Genomic DNA, 13344 nt, shown 5'->3' with positions numbered 1-13344 from the left:
CTTTTCACAAGTAGCTCGGTTGACTGTTTTCTATAAACATATAAATATATTTTTATGATATGTTACTCACAATATATATTATAAATATATACTAAAAGCCCAGGTATGAAGATATGATAATTTTATACTTTCTGGTTACACAGGCATTGATCATGGGGCCAGGGGTGGGGAAGGTGGGGGCAGGTCTGTCATTACCAGATAGTCCCCAACACCTGATCCTTAACTTTTCTCTTGACCAGGAAACTAACATGATTACATGGTGCTCCCACTATGCCCTCACCCAGGGTTCCAGGCCACATGATGCCTTTGGAACCATTGTTGGCAGACATTAGTCGTTGCCTTGGGTGTTAGACGACTTCCACCACAATCCCAGGAGAAACTGAGCTCTTGGTAATATAAAAGTTACCAAAACATTCATGATGTTATATTACAAATGTATGTGTGTGTGTGTGTTTATTGCTTTGAAAGGCCCCAAATATGAAGATATTGGAACTCATAAGAGTCACTTCCACCCAATGGAATATGGTGGAAGATTATGGGTGCGTCGGTGGTAAGTGTGGTAGGGTGACATTCCGCTCCAGAGGTGTGACCCATAGCCCTAAGTCATACACAGTGTTGTCAACTAATGTTAATGCAATAAAAAATTCTAAAAAAATTTTTAAAGAACCACATCCACAATCAGCAAGAGACAAACACTGAAAGGCAAGGCCAGGACCTTTTATTGGTGACAGCGGTAAAACTCAACTCTGTGTTAGGTCAGTGACCACCATGCTCTCTGCCGGCCCAAAAGAAAATAGGAATGTGCAAGGAACTGGGGGATAGAAATGGGGGAGGGTAAAGAAATAAAGAAAGTAGGCGGAAGAAGAGAAAGCAGAAGAAAGCAGAATCTGCAAATATTCTCCTTGAATCAAATGAGGGTAAGAAGTCTAGCTATGTCTTCATATACTTAGAGTATTCTGAGACTCACAAAGTTAGTTTAAGATCGCCACAATAGGCAGTTTTCTTGAAGACTTTCTATGACATCCTTTTTCCTCTTCTTTTTTTTTTTTTTTAAGATTTATTTTTATGTGTTTAATGCATACAAGAACTGGGGTACAGGCCAGAGGTGTGGTACGGGGGTGGGGTGAAAGGATTCACCAGAGACAGAGTGGGGAGCAGAACAGGCAGATTGACTAAAATGCACTGCTGAGGAGAGGTCTGCTGTGCCACGTGGGTCAGCTCCCTGGCTGAGGATCGAACTCGTGTCACAGTGGCTGGCGATGGCTTAACAGCGCTGAGACTTTAGCCCTTGCACTACCAGGGAGGCCCTTCTTTCCTCTTCTTGCTAAGAATCATTGCCTAGACTTGTTGCTAGTGGATGGGAAAGAACACTGCCAGTTTTCTTCTAATGCTTCTCACAAACAACTTCACACTTAGCTTCTAAGTCTCAGCTCTCTCCTTGTCCTTCTTTGCACTCATGCTGGACACACTCATTCCCCGCACACACAGATGAAGGCTCAAGTCTATTGCTCTTGCTCCACCATCAGTATGTTACCAGGCCTACTTTTCTGGGCATTGCTGACTTGTTCAAAAAATAAGCCATCAAGATGACTGGATGATGAAAATGTGGTCTATACGCACAGTAGAATACTACTCTGCCATGAAAAGGATGAAATCCTGCTACAGCATAGATGAATCTACAGGGTATCATGCTTAGTGAAATAAGTCAGAAGGAGAAAGACAAACACCAATCACTCATATGTGATGCACAAAGAAACAACATGAATGAACTAAATAAAACAAAAATAATCTTTTAAATTCGAAGACCAAATTAGTGGTTGAAGGGAGAGGGAGAAGGGAGAGGGAAATGAGGAAAAGGGGATCAATAATACAGTGAATGCTAGAATTGCACCTTTTTTTGGTAAGATTTATTTTTATTTATTTATACAAGCACTGGGTACAGTCAGAAGCGCGGGAGGGTGAGAGAATTCACCAGAGCCAGAGCAGGGAGCAGAGCAGGCAGAAGGACCGAAGTACACTGCTGAGGGGCGCAGCGGGCGGCAGGAGAGGTCTGCGCGCCATGTGGGACCCTCATTCGGTGGCCGGGGAGCAGCCGGGAATCGAACCAGCGCTGCAGGCTGCGGGTAGCTTCGCAACCCAGCGGTCAACTGCTGCACCACCGGGGAGGCCCTAGAATTGGACCTTTAATGGTGACCCTAACGCAGGTCATACAACCACTGATTTGTAATCATGCACCCCTGAAACTTATATAATATTATGATGCAATATTACTTCAACAGCAACAACAAGAAAATGAGTTCATCCTTCTTTCTCCCCTAAACAGGGTGTTCCTCTCATCTCCCCTGTCTGAACAGTGTCGCTGTCCTTCTGCTCAGCCAGATTAAAGCATCACAGTCTTCTTGGAGGGCTCTTCCCCTTGCCACCCGGATTGTCAGTCTTCTAGCTTTGCAACTCTCCCTTTCCATTCCACTTCTACAGCTCTCTTTCAGGCCCTCATTACCTACCTGACGTAACTCCTAGGAACCTCTTGGCCTATTCTTCCCCTCCCTGGCCCCCTGCCACTTCTTCTTAGATGCTGCTGCCTTTTAGTTCCATGGGTTTTAGTGAGTCACGACTCATGTTCTCATGACACAGCGCCTTTCACCCAGGACATAGCGCCCCCATGAGTGCAGGCCTGCATCTCCCATAATTATCCTTTCTGGTGTAGCTCCCCCTATATGTCTCCTGTGCACCGAGAGCTTTCCTGCTGGCATTCTCTGCCTCCAGGGCCCACATTGTTGGCCTGCCCAGAGAAAGCCTACCCTGTATTAAGTTCCAGCCCCAAAACCACTGCATCCATAATCCCTTCTTTACCTTATTCAAGGAAAATTTCCTCTCCTCTGAACTCTGGTGGAATTTCTCAAGCATGCATTGCATTCTTCCTTGCATAGAGTTATTTACATGTATTTTTATCCCTTCATCCTTCCTAGAAGCTACTTGAGGACAGGATCTGCATATTATTATTTGGGAATTTTCTGAGCGCTAATCATTGTGTCAGGTCATAGCAAGACACCAAATATTGGCTAATTTATTACTTCAGGTGCTTGAAAGACATATTAATATTACATCTATCTAGACAACCATCTCAAAAAACTCACTTGCCATATAACATTCTACCATTTTCAAAATATTTTTTTGCTAAAAGATTATCTTTTAATCTTCCTACCGAGGAAGGCCATAAAGCCTAAATTCAAACTCATGCGATCTCGAGGATTTAGCTTTCCACTCTAGGCAGCATGCTTCACAAGAGCACTCTGGATTTTTAGTTGGTAACCAGATAAGGTTATGCCCAAATAGCACTTCTTCTTGAGCTCCATTAAAAGCTTTCTACATTTTCAAAAACATTGTTCTCCAAATGTGAAAGAAAAAAAATATTTTTGCAAATATTTCCAAAATATCTTCTACTACCAGAAATGTTTCCTTCACTCTGAGACATGAGGTTTAGTTATGTTCAAACTGATCATGATTTTAATTTTATTACTGTTTGTGGCTTTCCTCTAAAATGGAAGCAAAATGAAGAATTTCCTTCTAAGTTTCTGCTCATTTTAAAAATAGTTCAGGCTCTGCCGCGGACCAGCACAGCAGTAGACGATGAGGCCACCTCAGGGTTGAGAGAAGCGTGCAGGGTGATCAGGGCGTCGGCGAAAGAAATGACACACAGACACACTTCAAGAGTGAAAATCTGAGTGTAATTTTCTTTGAGTTTGTGACCAGTATATGTATGTTTTCCAAAAGCACAGGGACAAAGAATATCAATGAAATCAGCTTGCTCATGGGCTCAGTCTATCACCATCAGGGAGGTGATCTACATAACAAGCAATGACCATTATAGAAGAAAGAAAGAAGTTTAGAAAGACAAATAAGGGATTAAAGTTTGTAGTTCTAGAAAGACAGGATAAGATTTTTAGCATTCTTGTAGTGGTTCTTGGTGGTCTTTGTCTTTTGATAAGCTTCTGCCTTTTCAGGGAACTTCCGCTGCACTTCCTCTGCTTCAGGCTGTTCTCCCCCTGCGCGCTGGTTGCCCAGCCTGATCTAGGGACCTTGGCGAAAGCCATTCCTAAAGATCACTGCGGGGGGAGGTGCAGCAGGTATGTAGGGTTTTGCTGTTCTCCCCCTGCGCGCTGGTTGCCCAGCCGGACCTAGGGATGGTTAGTCCTAAAGGTCACTGCAGGGGGAGGTGCAGCAAGGCCCTTTGTTTCAAAGGCTTTGCTTAGCTCCTAGACTGCTGTCAACTGACCTTTGAGTTTTACTTTAGGAGGTAAAACTTTTATGCATGGAAAGGTACCTCTCACAGGTGCACAGTTTGATGGGTTAGGGTGGGCGTTGTGCCCAGGTAACAAGTATCAGTGTGAAATCGTAAGTTACCCTAGAAAGTAAACTTTGTGCCCATTCTAGTTAATCCCTGACCCCTATAGGCAACCAGTGTACTGATTTCTATCACCATAGATTCATTTTGCCTCCTGGCCTGGAATGTGGTCCCTGAAGTCTCACTAATTTTGACACATGGACCCGTTTCCAACCAACGGCACAACTAGGCAGGTGCCAGGAAAGTCACTTTGCCAGAGTATGGAGGTACAGAGCTATCTTTCGCTCATTCAGCACCCTCTCAAGGCCAAAGAATTTTATTAACATTCTTCATGAAGCCTTGTAGGTATAACAGGCTTTACATGATCAAATGTCACTCAGGCCTACAAAGATACAAGTTAATGAGAAGCCAAGTGAAATCTAAATTCTTAAACACCTTTTTCTCACTGCCTCTCAACAAAATTTTTAAAAAAAGAAAAAGAAGTATGGTTCATAAACCAAAAATGAAGTCCAGGATCCTTCCTGCCAACCCCCTTACCTCAGATACCATTTCTTCCCTTCTTAACTAGAACTTGATAGAAATCCTTTGAATCTTGGGTTGCCAGGCAGAATGTCTACTCTTTCTTGCAAATTAATGAGCAATTCAGATTTAATTCACCAGTATAATAGAGTTGAACAACTTCCTTATATTTTCTTTTTAAAAATATTTTAGAAGATTTTCATGTGATTTGCCTATATTACAAGTAGCAGAAGACAATTTAAAAAGTACTTTAACTATAAATACTGTAAGTGATAAAAAGAATTCCAGTTATTCTTATTTTTGTTACACTGCGTCCCTCTCTCTCCCTTTATCTGTTGTTTACTTGAGGAATCTCATTGCCAGCATAGGGCATTATTTCTCTGTGCAGAGCAATACCCAGACTGTGCCTAAATGCATGTTTGTTCAAACAGCCCAAGTCAATGTTAAAGACGGCCTTTACACACACACACACACACACACGCACGCACTCACATATACACCATGTAATCAACCCAGAATCATGCCCAATTTCAGGACTAAGCCTTGCCAAATGGTAAAGAAAAAGGCGATTTGTGTATTTTGAGCCTTCTCAGCCTTTCTTCCTTTTGTGTTTCCATCCTCATCAGATGACTGACTCCCACTCCCCCTAGTCACTCAGCACCCCCATGCTAACCAGTGTGCTCCCCTCTCTCAATCCCCTCAATTACAATCACATTGTCTCAAGGAAGTCACATATTTATAAGCATGCCATGGAATGACTCACCCAACCCATGTCTTTACTCAAAAACATTGGTTACTTACTATTTATCAGCATCATTTCTAAGTGTTGGGCACCATGTTCGTTATCTCTGGCCACCATTCCAAAATTCCATAGCCTGGGTGTCTTCACCAGCAGACACATATTTTCTCACAGGCTGGAGTCTCAGACCAGTGTGCCAGCGTGTTCAGGGTCCAGGATTCACTTCCTGGCTCGCAGACAACTGCCTTCTCCCTGTGTGCTCCCTCACACGGCAGAGAAGACCTCAATGCATAGAAGGCCACAGTCTCTAGGATCAGGAATCCCCCACTTTGACTAACTGAACTTTAATTACATCCAAAAGACCCAATGTCTTGATACAGCCACTTGGAAGTTAGAGCTTCAAAAAATGAGTTTTAGAGAGCACAGTTCAGTCCATCGCAGGTACCCCAAAATAAACAAGACAAACATTCTTGCTCTCATCAACCTTATCTCTAGGAATCTAATATTCTGTGCTATTTTAATGGCCTCTCCTACTCAGACTCTTCCGAGAATGTCTCTGCCTCTGTTTGCCTGCAGCTGTTGGTTTTCCCCTGGGTTCAGCCCCTAGACGGACTATACTTCCTCTGGATGATCTCAGCCACTGCCAGATTTCCAGGTCTCATCTAATTAAAGTCTCCAACCAAGACGTTTTTACTGTCTAGGAGATCCACATTCTCAATTATCTATTGGATATTTCTATCTGCATGTTCATTCAATAAATTTTTGAGCACCTACTATGTACAAGCCATTTGAAGCTCAGCAGACTCAAAATTTTCCAAGCCCTACTCCTCTCTGTTTTCTGTTTCAGCAAGTGGCATTGACATTTATAATTGTACAAGCAAAAAACAAAAATCTAGCCCTCAGTCTTGACCCTCTTTCTCACTCCCTAGCTTTGATCTATCATAAATCTTATTCTTGAATCCTTGATCTGTTGGGCCTACTTTTTTCCTCATTATCATAATTATTTCAGGCAACCATTTTCTTTCCCAAGATCTGCCTCCTGCTGTTCTATTTCATTATCCATTCTCCATACTACAGGGAGAATAATCTATCTCAAGGGCCCAAGAACTTGAATCACTTTTCTCATTTCTTCTGAGTTCCCACCTAATCACCCACAGGTACGGTGTTCCTACCATATTGAATTATTTTCAAGTCCCTCAAACCCTCTGGACTCCATCTGAGTCTAAATATTCACATATGCAATTTATTCTACTTGAAATCTTCCTCCCATCCTTTTTCATCTGACTTACTCCAATACATCCTTCAAGTCTCGCTTGAGATTTCACAGCCACTAGGAAGTCGTTCTTGATTTCCAACTTGTGCCTCTCCTATGAAAGGTCTATAATTCCCTAAACATCCCTAGTTCTAACCCTTATCACACTGTTGGAATTTCCTGTGTATTTTTCTGTATACTCCCACTAACTTATAAATTTAAAAAAGAAACAGAGACTGTCTTTTTCAAGTCTATTGACTAGTAGAAAGCCTAATACAAAGCTGACCCCCATTAGAAACTATTTGAAGAATGAATGATTACCCCCTGCAAGAGATCATGCTTGTATTGTTAACTGACCTCCTCAATCGCGTAATTCAAAAGGAGTAAATATGACTAGATGTTAGAACAGAGATTAGGGAAAGTTTTGAAAACAAATTCATATTTTCTAAAACAATTCAGATTTCTTATTACACAATAAGCCATTAGAATTGATGGTCCCTCTAAGAGCTATCAAGTCCTGTCTTTTCTTTTCATTTGGTAAGAAATTGAGGCCCAGAAAGGCATAGGAGCTTTGTAGATGGTCACAAGGCCAGAGGAACTGGACTGGAATCTGGTATCCAAACTTTGGGTGCACCCACCCCAAGCTCTCCACGTAGCTACTTCATTTTTCTCTTGGAGTGAGTCATAAACAGCATAAACTACACCGAGACATTATATAGGTGGCTCAGTGGACTCTTTTCAGAGACTTGAAAATTCCTCATGTCTTTGGAAGACACAAATTCTCAAATTACCAGTAAAGAAATGGGAGAAGGATGTGATAACATAAATTAAAAACTCAGAAACAACTTGTGTTCAGAGAAATGAGTCACATGAATACGTGAGTTGGCGACTTCCCATTCATTGCTCCTCAGGTATGATGCATACTCTTTTTCAATTAAATCAAGCTTTCTTAGCTAAAGAAAAACTTTAAATCCCTATATGGGCTCAATTGTAGAAATTTGCAAATATAGCACCTTCAGCCAAAAAACTTAATTGTTTTACTTTATTTAATACATATCAACTTCCAAGAAAATCTCATTTGAAAGACATTACAGTGCCTTTGCATTTGCTATCAGACTTATCAAGGAAACCACTTTATGATCCAAATTCCGAGCCTTCTTAATAACTATAGCCTCTTAAAAGAAAGGGAACAATTACTGGGAATAACAAACACTCAAAGATTCAGAAGAATTTAGAGGCAAACTTTTTGTTGATACTCTAATAAAGACATTATTTTAAACGACTATTGCTGGAAGTCCTTTTGTACCATAAATAAATACAAAAAACAAATAAATGTACCATAAATAAAAAAGAAATAATTCTACAAACTTTAATGCCCAATGCTATAAAATGGCTAAATTGTTCAAATTATAATTTTTTGCACTTTTTCTCTACACCATTCTTCTTCTCAGCTTCCCCTCCTGATCACTTTTTACCTTTTCCTTATCTGCTGTCAAGTCTGTCTCTTCTCTGAGGTCACTGCAGGCTGATCCAAATCAACATAGGTCCCTCCTTTGAGACCTGGTTAAAAAATGCCTGCCCAGTCCAGGTGCTCTCCCTTATATGTGAGTCCTCAACCCCCTGGACTGTCATTTTCTTTTTAAAAAAAAAGATTTAGTTATTTATGCATACAAGAACTGGGGTACAAGCCAGAGGTGTGGGGGGGTGAGAGGATTTACCAGAGTACGTGGGGAACAGAACAGGCAGACTGATTGAAATACACTGCTGAGGGGAACAGTGAGAGAGACAGGAGAGGCCTGCTGAGCAATGTGGGTAGCTCCCTGGCAGGCCGGGGGGTCGAACTCGTGCTGCAGTGGCTGCGGACAGGTTCACAGTGCTGTGTTTAACCCTTTGCACCACCAGGGAGGCCCTAGACTGTCATTTTCAACAGCCGAGCCATTGATTCGAGTTCTGTAGGGCCCCCAGAATTCAAGTTCTACTACTGTCTCACCTTTCTGCCCCATCAAAATCCCAGTTTGCCCAAGATGTTAATTTAAGCCTGTAGTTTATAAAAACATATTATCTGGTTGAATCAATATCATGTAGGTATTTGATTTTTTAAAAAGGAAATAGTAAACTAAGCCTGTCTCTACTCTTAGAAGTGTAAAAGCATGAAAAGGCAAGAGAGACTAGGAAGAGGTGTCTACATGTAAACACAACCTGTGTTTTTCCCTCTCAAGAAGTTTGAAAACCTGAAACTGTAGTGAGCTGTGACCAGCCATCCCTTGATTAGCTCCTAGGATACCTAAGTACATTGTCCTCCAGTCCTAATAAGGATGTGTCCTTCTTACTCTCAAGGTATGGATAGTCTTTATTCTTGCATAAGCAATTAATAATCTGTAATCCACAAGCGCATGCAGTGCTGTGGGCAAAGTTGTGTGTCTCACAGGACACGTTCTACAGTGGTCAAATCAGAGGGGGGAATGGTTTTCCAAAAGGAAACTGAAGATGACACTATGCAAATAGCTCCAATGTGCTCCTTCACTGCTCAGAGATGCTGGAGACAGAATAAAAGCAATAAAGTCATTTTCTAAGCGCTTGTGCACAATACCTAAAAGTTTATGTCTGAGAGTCTATTTCCCTTGGTTTTCCTTTCATGCAAAATGTGATCTTTGACTTTCTGAAGTGCTAATTAAGCTGTTTCAGAATGGCCACAGAGTGACTGAACTAAATACAGCTCTTGCTCAATGAATTTGGACACACTTATTCTTGAAAATAAATGCAACATTCAGCCAAATGAATGTTTGCCAAGCAGCCTAAATTCTCCCTTCCCTGTAGAATATACTTCTCTGTCCTCTCAACACACTTGCTGTGTTGGGGAACCTGGCAGGGTCTGGGGGTCAGTGCACTTCAACCCCATTTCCATGCTCCTTGCTGTTTAAGGGAATTTCCATAGGAACTCTGAACTGGACTTTGTGACCAGAGACTGTCCTCCTTTGGGTCCCGGTCAAAGTGTATGCCACTGAGAGTCTCATCATCTATCATGCTGACCCATATCTTCGTAGGAAAAGGGTTGGCAAAAGACATGAGGTTGCCTTAGCCTCACTGTGGGAGGATGACTTCTGTCAACTCTGAGCTAGTGCAGTAGGAACAGGATCGCCCTAGTTGACATTTTTCTTCCATGAGTCTTTTCAGATTGTTGTGACAACCAAAACTTCCAGAAGTATCCTTCCTCCAGAGCTGATTTCTTTATTGATATCTCTAGACCTCACCAGAGGCCTAAGGTCAATCCAGACAGCCGTTAATTGAGCATCTACCCTGGGTTTTGTGGATATGGTTTCATTTTTAAAATTCATATCAGGGCCTCCCTGGTGGACTAGAGGTTAAGTTATCACCACTACAGCCTGAGTTCGATCCCTGGCCAGGGATCTAACCCACATATGGTGCAGCAGACCTCTCCTATCTTGCCTGCTGCTCCCTTAACAGTGTATTTCAGTAAATCCACCTGTTCTGCTCCCCACTCTGTCTCTGGTGAGTCTCTCACCAGCCCCACACACATACACACACCTCTGGCCTACACCCCAGTTCTTCTACACAAAAATAAAAGAAAGGAAAAAAAATCAAAAGATAAATAAAATAAAATAAAAATTCATTTCATCTATTTGTAAAGGATATAATGCAGGTTGTGCTTTCACCTTCAAAAGATATATCTAAAACCATAGTCAGAAAAGCTTTTCTCACTCCTGCCTGCCCACTCACCAATTTCCCCTCTCTGGAGGCCATGGGTGCTACCAGTTTTTAAGTTTTCTTAAAACTTAAAAGGTAACTCCATGCATATAACACACACTTACATACACATGCATTCTCCCACATCCTTTCTTAAACACCAAACAGTAATATATACACTGTTTTGTGCCATATTTTTTTGTTTTCATTAATAGTATGTCTTGGATTAATAGTATGTCTTTTCTATTTTGCTATGTAAACATCCTCATCATTTTTTATGACTACATCATATTAGTAGTCCATTGCATGGAAGAGTCATAATTTATTTTACCAGTTTCCTATTAGTGACAATTAGGTTTGTTCCCCAAGCTTTTGCAATTATCAACAATGCTATAATTAATGACTCCGCACATGAATCAGTCCTCGCAGGAGTAAATATGTGCAATATATCTCAGTGGATATTGCCAAAAGCCCTCTGGCTGTACAGTTTGAATTCCCACACCCTCAAAAATAACATAGATCTTTAGATGCGTTGATGTTTCTCAAAGCAGTGTCCCCGTGCAATTTTATTTTTTTAAAGATTTATTTATTTATGCATACAAGAATTGGGGTACAGGCTAGAGGTGCAGGGGGTGAGAGGATTCACCAGAGACAGAGTGGAGAACAGAACAGACAGACTAACTGAAATACACAGCTGAGGGGAGCAGCAGGTGAGACAGGAGAGTTCTGCTGGGCCATGTGGGTATCTCCCTGGCCAGCCGGGGATGGAACTCATGCTGCAGAGGCTGTGGATAGCTTCACAGTGCTGTGCTTAATTCCTTGTGCCATCAGGGAGGCCCCTATGCAATTTTAATTGGTATTTTTTTTTTACAGTGAGTGTGACTGAGCATCTTATGATATATTTTGGTTTGGATACTGGCTCTATCACTTGGAGGCAGTGTGAATTTGGACAAACAAAAATCTTTGAGCTGAATCTCTAAAGTCTGAACAATTCTTATTCCAAAAGGCTGTTGGAAAGATGGATGATGTAGGAAGTGCACCTTCTCATTGCTGGTTTGTGCCATTAATTTTCCAGCAGTTAACAATATCCGGGCCACCGAGAGCTCATGCTAACAACGCACTAGAGGTGCCAGAGAGAGAGATGAAGACCAGAATGATATGGCCTGAAGGTCTGAGATGAAATAAAGAGCTATTGTTGAAGACTTATTTACCACAACTTTAAAATGATAGTTTGCCTAGCAGACATGATTGAAATTCAGTACCAACCAGGACTGCTTCCCAGGGAACAATGTCTAGTGGCACCTTAGGCCACGACAGAGTCGAACATTAACACCAGAAGCAAGTTATGTAAACCTGAAGAACAGAAACTCCCTTACGAATCCAGTGGGGTTTGGGAAGGAATTTTTAAACTGCTAGTTTTCACAATTTTACAATGTTTTCTGACTCACTGCAAACCACCTTGTATTGTCCCCACTGAGGCATTGTACAAGTAAACATCCACCATCAGATATTATACCTTAGGAAATAAGTGGTAGATTGTTGACAAAATTGTGGCTGTCCTGTCAGGAAAAGGACTGCAGTTTTCACAAAAATGGAAAGAGTTATTTTGAAGCAGATTGTCAAATATCAGGCATTCAGATACCTGAGATGCAGCTAAGATGCCTGGGGACGCAACAGCAAATGTGTCTGCAGTCTAATTTGGAATCCCTCTATGTTCAAAGTTGCCAGTACAGCAGAAACCTTCAATCATATAATTTTTCTTAACTATATCTTGTAGTCTTTCCCTCTATGTTATCAGTAAATCCAACCTCTGGATTTGGGGAGTAGAGGTCTCAATAAGAGACAGGAAAATAGTGACTGCCACATTCAGCATAGTTATTTTTAATGGAAAGAAGAGGTTTTCTATTTTTAATTAATTTTTCATTTTTGTAAAAGAAGCCCAATAATTTTTTTATAGTGGAAGAAAACTCAACTGTTACGTGCATAGTTTTCTGACCCAAAGCAGGGACATTGAAGGTGGTTTGATCCTGAGGCACCTTTCCACAGTTTCCACATACTGTGCCCTAAGTTGTTAGAGATCAGTAAAGAAAAAAATGAAAGAATGTATCCATAAAGATAACATCTTATTCCCCTAATATTTTGAATAGGTTTTTACATTATAAGCACATGCATCTAAAATGAACAACTTAGCCAAGGTGATTGTTCTCTCTGTGGGGAGTGGTTGGCAGCCTCTTAGTACAGGACTTGACACTTGGAATGACACGTGTTGTTTAATGCGACCCCTGACTCACTCTGAAACGTGGTTCTAGGACATATATGGGAAGAGAAGGGAATAAAGGAAGGAAAGAAGGAACGCATGAAATTACCAGAATGATTGCAGAGGCTCATGTAGGTCAAAGGGTATTTTAATAGTTTGCCTGTTGTTTTGGGTGATGTGGCATTGACCAGTTCTTTACTGCTACCTGAGAGAGTGAGCGATAGCCATTCTTTGAGGAGCGGCCAAGAAGACGTGTTCTGAATAACAGACTCCCTGAAAGCCAGGAGTCTCTAAGTGCCCCAGTCCGGCCCAACAGCTCAAGAGGGGCTCTTTGTGCTGGTTACGCCAAGCCTCCCCTGAGATTCTGATCCCAGCTTCAGTGCCCAGCAAGGACTTCTCTTAGCGACCCCCTAGGAGCCCTGGAACAATATGGCCCAGTGACCACAGATGCAGGCTGGTTGGCTCGGAGGTGCTTTCTCTGCTCGTGATGGTAGCGCCATTACTCAATCACTGGGCATGCCCAAAGC

The sequence above is a fragment of the Talpa europaea genome, assembly GCF_964194135.1.
Source record: "Talpa europaea genome assembly, chromosome: 2".
Lineage (NCBI taxonomy): Eukaryota > Metazoa > Chordata > Mammalia > Eulipotyphla > Talpidae > Talpa > Talpa europaea.
The sequence above is the reverse complement of the archived record's forward strand: the minus strand, read 5'-3'. Positions refer to the sequence as shown.